This window comes from Castor canadensis, chromosome 6 (assembly GCF_047511655.1).
Source record: "Castor canadensis chromosome 6, mCasCan1.hap1v2, whole genome shotgun sequence".
NCBI lineage: Eukaryota > Metazoa > Chordata > Mammalia > Rodentia > Castoridae > Castor > Castor canadensis.
The window spans coordinates 112,359,758-112,371,787 of record NC_133391.1 but is presented as its reverse complement, the minus strand read 5'-3'; positions in this window follow the sequence as shown (position 1 = coordinate 112,371,787).

Genomic DNA, 12,030 nt, shown 5'->3' with positions numbered 1-12,030 from the left:
AGCTGTGAACCCAATGAAGTTTGTTGAACAGGAGAAAAAAAGGAAATTGCTTTGGCAAGGCAAGAGAGAAGGGGACAAATCTCAGTGTGCTGAAATATGGGAGAAATTGAATTTTGGAAGCAAGGACCAAAATGTCAAATTTAGGAAATTAATGGGTATTAAGAGTGAAGATGAAGCTGGATGTAGCTCAGCTAATGAAGAAATTTACAAGACTTTGAAGCAACAAGAAGTGTTTAAAAATCTTGATGCTTATTATGAAATGTCAAGATCACAAACCCACACACAAAAAGGAATAAGTTTGGGTCTCACATCTTCAGTGACATGAATGGATACAGTTTGAAAAAGATCACTTTTAAAGTTTGGGACTTTATAGACTTGTTTTGATGTCAGGTCCTTGTTCACCAAACAGCTAGCATTCTAGCTTGCACGTGTGTTGCACTGACTTTAATTTATTGAAAAGTATGATATTTTCTAAATATTAGATCATTGATACTGGTGTTATTGTTGTAATCAGGTTAAACCCACTTCCATTAAACTTGACAGGATGATAGAAGGATAATATTAATTCATGAATCCCATTTTTCAAATATATTAAAGCTGTGGGTGAGATAAAATCTCATACATAGATTTTTTTTTCATGTCCACTGTCTTGTGTATTTTTTACTTAACCTTGTATAGTTATTTTCATCTCTTGAAACATAAAGAAATGTTACTTAGATGTTCTTTAGTAGATCTGGTCCTTCGGTACATAATCCAGCACAAATAAGATGGTGGTGATAATAATAAAAGTGTTTTTCTCAAAACTGATGTTAATTTTTTAAAAATCAACAAAGAAACCTCAGAATTAAATAATACCATAGATTAAATGGACTTAACAGACATCTGCATAGTATTTCACCCAACAGCAGCACAATGCACACTATTCTCAGCATCCCATGGAACTTTCTTCAAAATAGACCATATTGTAGGGCACAATGGAGCAAGTCTTAACAAACAAAAGAAAAGTGAAATAACTCCATGCACTCTGTCTGACCACAATGGACTAAAACTAGAACTCTAAAGAAAAAGCAGAAAGGGCAATCTAACCAATGTACAATGTAAGAATATTGGGAATTGGCACAATGAATTCCCCTATACAATGAATATATGCTAATAAAAATCGAAAAAATATTTTTTAAGTAGAAAATATCCAAACACCTTGCTGCATGACATTGAAGAAATAAGGGAGAAAATAAAAAGTTTCTGGAATCTAATAAAAATGAAAATATAGCCTATCAGAACTTCTGGGATTCACAGAGGCAGTGCTAAAGAGAATGTTTATAGCTAAAAGTACCTACATTAAAAACACAGAGGATGATCCAAGATGGCAACTAGAGGGAGGAAGAAGACAGTGTGAGCTCTGTAAATCAAAAATTTTGCTGAGATGCTGGAGCTACACTTGGCAGAAAAAAGCCAGCAAGAAGCAAAACTCCAACACCCTGAACCCCCAGCCCGTACAAAGCTTCTTCACACCACCTCACACTGAGAAAACAGGAGGGCTCCTGCACCTCCAGACCCCAGCTCCAAAACTGCTTGGGAGACGCAGACCAACAAGGTGAGCAAATAAGCAGCACGTGGTATTCCCACAGCTACTCCTGGGATAAACCAGCAGAGCCCCCTGGACAGACTGATCCCCCACTCTGCAAAAAAAAAAAAAACCTGAATAATAAACAAGAAACTGAAAAGGAACACGCAGCAGAGAGGGCAGGGTGCTCTGAGTGCACCAGAGAAAGGGGGAAGGACCAGGAGCTGATCTCCCCATGAACTTTCAGTAAACAAAGCCTGGAAAGACAGGTGGGTTGACAGTGGGCAAGTGATGAGATGCTGCCTGAAATAGGGCAGATAGTGGTCCAGAAAGCGCGTCTTCTGAACCAGTGAGCTACATCCAATGTCAAACAACATTGCAAAATTGAAAAACAGTCAAGAAAACAGCATAACACGCTGACAGCAGAGATCCAGCTGATGGATCTTTGACCTTGCCCCAGAGAAAGGGAGTGAGGCAAAGTAACAAGCCCCCAATAAACCAACACAGCGAGAACCCAACTCCAAAGCAGGACAGCTAGCTGATATCTGGAACCTGAGGACAAGCCACACCTCAAAGAGGGAGGAGCTGACTAAGCAGCTGCCACTGAAAGAAAAAAAAATTGGTCAGTCTCCATAACCACCTGGTGAGACTAAGACAGAACTTCTGCTAAAATACCAACACCAGGACTGGATGCTGAAGGAGTAACACCAGAACTACTAAGACTGAAATTTTATTGCTCCTGAACCTAGAAATTTTTTTTTTCTTTCTAAACATTTGTTTGTCTTGCTCACTGTTTGTCCACCATTTCTCTCTGTTGATTTCTTTGGTTCTCTACTTTCTTTTCTTTTTCTTTTTCTTTCTTTTCTTTCTTTCTTGGTTTTGTTAGTTTTACTATTATAAGTTAGCTAATACTAAATTACACACAGACCAGGGACAGAAACAGCACCAAGTGGAACGGATGGGAAGATGAAAAAGGGATGGAAAACATTTTCTCCCCAAAAATAAATTACTACATGATTCAGAGGGAAGTGAAGAAAACAGATACCCAGTTCCAGACTCCTACAAAACAAAGATAGACTATCCCAAGGAACCCAGTGAAGCCCACAAGAACACCCTGAAAGAAGAAATTCTGCAAGAAATCACTCAGAATTTCATGGAGATGTTATTAGACATGATCCACCAAAACGTACAGGAGGCTCTCAAGAAATTCCAAGACAACAAAAACCAAGAATATGAGAAGACACCAAAACAAGTAAATGAGCTCACAGGAGCCCTAAATAAATACCAAAGTGGAACAGAGAACACCACAAATTGTTAAATGAATTAAGGACAAAAACTGACAATATTAAAGAGAAAGTGACCTACGATATGGAAAACCTCAGAAAAAAAGAATGAAACAGAAATACAAAACACAATGGAAGGTCACTCTAACAGACTAGAACCAGCAGAAGACAGAATCTCAGAACTTGAAGATGAAATGGAAATTAAAGGAAAAACGAAAGAGCTATTAATCAAACAACTCAAGACCTGTGAAAGGAATATGCAAGAACTCACCAACTCCATCAAAAGACCATACCTGAGAATCATGGGCATTAAAGAAAGAGAAGAGGTGCAAGCAAAAGGAATTCATAATATATTCAACAAAGTAATAACAGAAAATTTCCCAAATCTAGAGAAAACTATGCCCAGTCAGGTACAGGAAGCCTCCAGGACACCAAAAAGGCTTGACCAAAATAGAACTACTCCACGACATATTATCACTAAAACAACAAGCACAGAAAATAGAGAAAGAATATTGAAGACTGTAAGAGAGAAAAAACAAATAACATACAAAGGTAAACCCATGAAAATCACAGCAGATTTCTCAATGGAAACCTTAAAAGCAAGAAGAGCATAGAGTGAGGTATTCAAGGCACTGAATGAAAATAACTTCAACCCTAAGATACTCTATCCAACCAAACTATCATTCAAAATAGATGGAGCAATAAAATTCTTCCATGATAAGCAAATAGTCAAGGCAATACTCAGCAAAAAGAGCAATGCTGGAGGTATCACAATACCTGACTTCAAACTATATTACAAAGCAATAGCAATAAAAACAGCATGGTACTGGCACAAAAACAGACATGAAGACCAGTGGAACAGAATAGAGGACCCAGATATGAATTCACACAACTATGTCCACCTTGTTTTTGACAAAGGTGCCAAAAATATGTGATGGAGAAAAGACAGCCTCTTCAACAAATGTTGGGAAAAGTGGTTATCTGTCTGCAAAAACTGAAACTAGATCCATGTTTATCACCCTGTACTAGTATCAACTCAAAATGGATCAAGGACTTTAATATAAGACGTGAAACTCTGAAGTTAGTAGAGGAAGGAGCAGGAAACACTTCTTCCTTCTATTAAGGAAGGACCCCAGCAGCTCAGCAACTAAGAGAAAAGATGGACAAATTGAACTTCATAAAACTAAAAGGCTTCTGCACAAGAAAAGAAATGGTCTCTAAACTGAAGAGACCACCCACAGAGTGGGAGAAAATATTTGCCAGCTACACATCAGACAAAGGACTGATAACCAGAATATACAGGGAACTTAAAAAACTAAACTCTCCCAAAATCAGTGAACCAATAAGGAAATGGGCAACTGAACTAAACAGAACTTTCTCAAAAGAAGAAATTCAAATGGCCAAAAAACACATAAAAAATGCTCACCATGCCTAGCCATGAAGGAAATGCAAATCAAAACCACACTAAGATTCCACATCACCCCTGTTAGAATAGCCATCATTAGCAACACCACTAACAACAGGTGTTGACGAGGATGTGAGGAAAAAGGAAACCTGGTACACTGCTGGTGGGAATGCAAGCTAGTGCAACCACTCTGGAAAAAAATTTAAAGGCTTCTTAAAAAACTAAACATTGATCTGCCACATGATCCAGCAATCCCACTCCTAGGGATATACCCAAAAGAATGTGACACAGCTTACTACAGAGGCACCTGCACACCCACGTTTATTGCAGTGCTATTCACAATAACCAAGTTATGGAAACAGCCAAGATGCTCAACTACTGATGAATGGATTAAGAAAATGTGGTATTTATACACAATGGAATTTTATTCAGCCATGAAGAAGAATGAACTCTTATCATTCGCAAGTAAATGGATGGAACTGGAGAACATCATTCTGAGCAAGGTTAGCCAGGCTCAGAAGACCAAAAGTTGTATGTTCTCCCTCACATGCAGACTTAGATCTAGGACAAATACAGCAATGTGGTTGGACTTGGGTCACATTATAAGGGGAGAGCACAAACTGGAGGTATGGGGATAGGTAAGAAACCCAAAACATGAAAGTGTTTGATGTCCCCACTGCAGAGGAACTGATACAGAAACTTAAAGCAACAGAGGTCAATATGGGAAGGGGGTCAGGAACTAGTGAAAAGGTCAGTTAGAAATGAATCAACTTGGGTTGTAATACATTTGTACATGGAAGCAATGCTAGGAATCTCTCTGTATAGCTACCCTTATCTTAACTAGCAAAACTGCTTTGTCTTTCTTATTATTGCTTATGTTTTCCCTTCAACAAAATTAGAGGTAAGGGCAGAACAGATTCTGCCTGGACGTGATGGGGGATGGGGGGAAAATCGAGGGGGTGGGAAGCAGGGGAGAGAAATGGCCCAAACAATGTATGTACATGAATAAATGAATAAAAAAAAACCACAGAGAGACCTCCAATAAATGACCTATTGCTATATTTTAAACTCCTAGAAAAACAAGAATGAGCTAAACCCCAAACCAGCAGTAGAGAGGTAATAAAAATAAGGGCCCAAATCAACAAAATAGAGACAAAAAAAAAACTATACAAAGAATTGACGAACAAAAAATAAGTTCTTCAAAAGGACAAGTAAGATTGATAAACCCTTAGTGAATCTCTGACTAAGTGGAGAAGGAAAAAGACCCAAATTAAGAAAATTAGAGATGAAAAAGGGGATATCGCAATAGACATTAATGAAATCCAGAGGATCATTAAGGAATACTTTGAAAACCTACACTCAAATAAATTGGAAAATCTATAAGAATAAAGAATAAATTTCTAGATGCATTTGAACAACTGATATTAAACTAAGAGGTTATTAACCACTTAAATAGATCTATAACAAAGGAAGTGAAAGACCTTTACAATGAAAACTATAATCCATTGAAGAAAGAAATTGAAGACTACAAATGTTGGAAAGATCTCCCATGCTCATGAATTGGCAGAATTGAAAATGGCTATATTTCCAAAAACATCTGTATGTTCAATGCAATTTCCATCAAAATCTCAATAACATTCCTCACAGATTGAAAAATCACCCTAAAGTTCATTTGGAAGCACAAAGACCTCAAATAGCCAGTCAATACTGAGGAAAAAGAGCAACACTGGAGGCGTTACAATACCTGACTTCACAAACTATATTAAAGAGCCATAGCAGTAAAAACAGCATGGTACTGGCACAAAAATAGACACAAAGACCAATGGAACAAAATAGAAGACACACAGCTACAGCCACTGGATTTTTGACAAAGGACCCAAAGCATATGATGGAGAAAAGATAGCCTCTTCAACAAATGTTGCTGGGAAAACTGGACATCTGCATATAGAAGACAGAAGAAATATTCATGTTTTTCACTCTATACACATATTAATTCAAAGTGGATCAAAGACCTGAAACTTTGAAACTACTGCAGGAAAGAGCAGGGAGTACACTGGAACATACAGGCATAAACAATAACTTCCTGTATAGAACTCCACTGCCCCAGCAATTGGGAATTGCTGACAAATGGGAAAACATGAAACTAAAAAGCTTCTGCATACCAAGGGAAATGGTCATTGTACTGAAGAGGCTGCCCACAGAATGGGAGAAAATGTTTGTCAACTATACATCTGACAAGGGATTAATAACCAGAATTTATAGGGAGCTCAAAATGTTAAACTCCCAAAGAATCAAAGAACCAGTGAAGAAATGGGTAATTGAATTGAACAGAAATTTTTCAAAGGAAGAAGTCCAAATGTCCAAAAAACACATGAAGAAATGGTCACCATCTCTGATCATAAAGAAAATACAAATCAAAAACTAAGATTCTTCCTCACTCCTGTTAGAATGGCTATTATCAATGACAAACAATAACAGATGTTGGGGAGAATGCAGGGAAAAAGGAGCACTTACATACTATTTGTGGGAATATAAATTAGTTCAACTGCTATGGAAAACAGTATGGAGGCTCCCCAAAACACTAACAGTAGAACTTCCATATAATCCAGCAATGCCACTCCTAGTCATATATCCAAAGGAATGTAAGTAAGGTTACAATAAAGACACTTGCACACCCATGTTTGCTGTAGCATTATTCACAACAGCCAAGCTATGAAAATACCCCAGATGTTCTGCAAATGATGACTGGATTAATAAAATATGAATGGATTAAGATATATATGCATATATCTATGTCATTATATATATATATACATAAAATGTTTTCTTAATATATATGTATATAGTGGAATATCATTTAGCCATAAGGAAGAATGAAATTTTGTCTTTCACAAGTAAATGGATAGAACTGGAGGATATCATGTTAAGTGAAGTAAGCCGGGTTCGGAAAGACAAGGATCACATATTTTCTTTCATATGTGGAATATAGATCCAAATCCAAACACAAGCATTATCATGTATATGTGTATATGATAATGGAGATATATATGTATTTATATAAAAACCTGTTTCCAAAATAAAAGTGGAGCTGCTGGAGGAGACAAAGGGAGGAGGAAAAGAAGAGAATGATCGTAAATAATATTGAAATACATCACATGTTTATAGAGATAAGGCACAGCGTAATGCACTGAAAACTGTTGAACAACACTGAGTAGGGGGAAAGGGTAAGGAAGAGTAATAATTGGGTAGACTAGTTAAAGTACAATATACTTACAGGTAAGATACTAAGACAAAACCCTGCTGAGCTATGAACACACACTTAAACAATGAAGGACATGAATGTAAAACAGGTCTCATTAAAGGGAGGGAACTAGTGGGTGGGACAGAGAAAATGGGGAGTGTAAGAAAGGATGAATATGGTTGATGTATTTTCTAAACATGTATGAATATGGAACATTGAGACCTGTAGAAGTCATTTTAAGAAGGAAGTTTGAGGAAGAGGGAGAATAATGGAGGGGATGAAAAAACCAGGGTACAAAATATATATAATCGGAAATGTCACAATGAACCCTCCTGTACAGCTATTATATAGTAATAAAAAAGTTTTAAAAAATAAAAGAAAACTGTAAGCCAAGCCCCCTTCCCCAACAAACAAACAAAAAACAATCTAGCAGCCAACATTTTCTTATTACGGTAAATCCACCTCATTTGTGGAGTTTTTAAACTGGTATTGACCAAATTCAGTAGAAAAAAATCAAAAGAATTTCCAAAAACAAAAATTTTAAATTCTCATATGCGCATTAGACAATTCAGTTGAGGTGGAGAAGCTCTCAGCTAGTCCTGTGTTATCGTAAGTTGATTTTAAATTGTGTGATCTGCTGAGTGTTTCCCCACCCTTAATTTTGTGAAAATTTGCCTCCCAAAAAGCAGAAGGTGCACCAAAGCAGTAAAAGTGAATGTGCTTAATTGAAGTGATAAAGAGAAAATTTGAGATGTGTTGAAAGGTGTCATGGCTTTAATGGGACTTGAGCGACTTTATGGGGAAAATGAATCAATCATCCTGAGCATGCAGTGTTTCCTCAGTGGCAGGCTCCTGGGAACCATATACCTGTGGACACCAAGGGCCTACCGTGTAGCCCTTAGTTAAAAAAAAAGAAAAGAAAAGAAAAAAGTTACTTCCACACTTAAGTAGTGTTTGGGGTACTAAAGGATCACACGTATTTTTTTAATCTGTCTTTTCCTCAAATGGAAACTATCATCTTATCCTGTTTTCCAACCATCTTTTTTTTTGGTACTGGGGTTTGAACTCAGGGCCTCATGCTTGCTAGGCAGGTGCTCTATCACTTGAGCTGCTCCACCAGCTCCAACCATTTTGATTAATAAAGTATTGTGCATTTCATTTATATACTCTACCAGATATACAGTTCATGTTATCAGAAATGAAATTGATGCTAAAAAACTATTTTTAATTAAGCTTTAAATACATCAGGTAAGCTCTGGTGTATCAGATCATCTAGATTTGGCATTGACTTTAATGTTTTGTATGTATAATTGTTCTCCTACACAGGTCGCACTTATATTTTATTCAATTCTAAAACACGCAAAAAAAGAATTTCTAAAAGTAATACTTTTTGAAAGGTGTTTCATATGGGTTTCAATCTATAATAAGCTATCATATTCCTTTAGTTAATATAAAATTTATTCAGATTAGTATCATGGTATTTTATGTCTGAAAGGGACTTAAAGCCCTGATGACATTAAAACAAAAGCCAAGGTGTGAAATCAGTAAACATATGGAACAAGAATCAGTATTGGCCAACTACTAGTCCCACGTTCTTTTTTTTTTTCCCTAGAACTGGGTTTTGAACTTAGGACTTTGTGTTTGCTAGGCAGCCCTCTTCCGCAAGAGCCATGCCTCCAGTCTTAGTAACTTTGTATTTTCTCTACCTGATGATCAAATTTCTGATTTAAAATCAAACTATGCTTTTGGAAGTTTAGGTGTTCATTCCTGTTATCAGTATACTCTTGTCCAATAGCAACAACAATTTAAAAATATTTTTTAGATAATCCTCCTAGGAGAAGGGAAAAGTCACACAAACTTCTTCGTTGAATTTCTCTCAGTGATTTCTTCACAGTGATGAACTAGAGATTCTTGATTTCCAAAGTACTTGGACCTCTGTTAAAGCTTTTCCATCAAGCCTAGCAGTTTCACAGATTAAAGCAAAACAAACTGTTCTGCATAATATTTTAGCAAGAACAAGTAGTTTATAAATGTCTTCTGAAGTCCTTTCTAATTTCTTCTCTTTCACATTTACTTCTTTAATTTATTTGTAATTATTCCTGAAAGAGATTCATCATGGTACTCAGACCGATCGTCCAAGGATTCCACAATGTTTTAAGTCCCCCCGCCCCTTTTTTTTTTTTTTTTGGCATGCTTTGAGCCTTTAAAGCTTTTCCAATAAAAAAAAGTATGGAACACTTTATATTTTTTAAAAAATGGTGAAATCAAAGAAGCATTGCACAATAGTGAGGCGATCTGGGTCCTAACCTGCCTGGCACTAACTGTTTCTTTTCCAAGGTGGAGAGAGTTGCTTTCTTTTGGACCAAGGTACCCATGGCTCAAAGATTCTCTGGCCTCCCAGCTAAAGTCTGATTGCTTCTTGGGCAGCAGAAACAGGTTGAGAGAATCAGAACTAATCATCAGCAAGCATGGCCAGAAAGGAAGAGAACAATAGCAAATAATTCAAGCACAAGGGGTCCAAAAGTTGGGGTGGCTAATGTTGCAAGCAAAAAAGAAGTTAAGTATTACATAAAGGGGACAGATATTCTGAGTCAGAGTGAAGGAGAGTGGTGGACTGATCATCATCATCACAGTATCCACCTTATTATTGTAATGTGTGTGTGTGTGCGGGTATGTGCGGGTATGTGCGTGCACGCGTGCGCGCTGTACTGGGGTTTGAACTTAGGGCCTCATGCTTGCTAAACAGGCAGGAGCTCTACTACTTGAACCTCTCTGCCAGCCCTTTTCTGTGTTGGGTATTTTCAAGATAGTGTCTCGAGTTTGCCTGGCTGCCTCCTAAGTAGCTAGGATTACAGATCTAAGCCATCAGTACCTGAACATTATTATTTTTATAATGTTCTTTTACAAACCTGATCAATGTAGGAAATCATTTAAAAATATTTCTTACCATAAGTAAAGGCCTCAGGCAAAGATTCATCACTAGAGTGTCACAGTCGGTTGTATGTTTTCTTTTCTAACAATTACAGTCTTCTAGAGGAAACCACTAACCACTAATCTATATTTAATTAAATCTTCTCTCCCAGGGAAGCACACATCATTTTGGGTGGACCTTGCCTGTTATGAAACTTCAGCTCATGAGAAACTAGGTGCTGATGTGTGCGTTCTGTTCTGATTTTAAGGATTAAGTGGGTTTTTATTTTGCTTTGTTTTCTTTGTTTTTGTTTTTGTGGTACTGAGATTGCACCCAGAGCTAAGCAAGCACTCTATTATTTAAGCCACATGCCCAGACGTTTTTCTTGTTTGTTTGTTTCTGAAATAGGGTCTGCTAGCTTTGCCCTGGCTGGCTTTGAGCTTGAGGTACTCCTGCCTCTATCCCTTGAGTAACTGAGATCATAGGAGTGCATCACTGTCCCTGACAGTAAATGTTTTTTTTTTAATTTATATTTTGTTTTGTTTGGGTTTAGTTCTAGGAGTAGACTATATACTTAGCATGTGCAAAGCCCTGGTACCAAAAAGAAAGTGAAAATTATTTGAGCGCTCCTTCCACACAGCATCAAGTTGTTTTCCGTAGGGTTAATTCAGTTTCGAGTTCCCCAGGAACAGCATTAACTGTTGAAATTGGAGATACAGTTTCTGACATGGTAAGAGAGGAGACGGCATATTATTTTTATCTGCGATTCTGTAGCTAGTGAGTCTGAACATTTTAAATATGACTAGTGGTTTAACTATCCTAATTTTTTAAATTGTCTTTTCATTTCCTTTGCCCATTATATGCTAGACCCTTAATAATTTTCTTGCCAATTTGGAGAGCAGCCTTCATGGGCATGTGACCTGTATGGTCACACCCGGCCCTTACCGAGGAAGTCCTCACACCTGACCTAATGCTTGGCTGTGCCCATCTCAAAATTGTCAGCAATGTTGGACAAAAGGTCCACATTTCATTACCTTTCGGGCTCCACAAAATGTAGAGTTCCAGAAATGACGTAGTCAGTCTCACCAGTCCATATATATTAGCTTCATATATAACAAGGGTATCAACCTTTGATCGTACATTACAAAAAACATTTTTTCTTCAGTTTTATATTTTGTGAACACTGGAATCCCAGCTGCTTGAAAGATGGAGATTGGGAGGATCATGATTCTAGGCCAGCTTGGGCAAAAAGTTAATTAGACTTCCATCTCAACAAACAAGCTAGGTTTGGTAGTTCACGGCTGTAATCTCAGCTGTTTGAGAGACATGCGTGGGAGAATCATGGTCCAAAGTCTGCCCAAGAAAAAAGCTTGAGATCTTATCTGAAAAATAAAGCAACAAGGGCTGAGGGGCATGATGAGCCTAGGTACCACCATCAAAGGGAAAAAAGAAAAAGTAAAAGTAAAAGTGGCTAATAATCCAAGATCTGATGATGACCGCAGTGTTGTGGACATTATGTATATTTCTCCAAATTTTAAAGTACTTTTTGGGGAGTAGTAGAGTACTTGCCTAGCCTGTAAAAGGCCCTGGGTTTGATCCCCAGCATCACAAGGTAATGAATTAAAA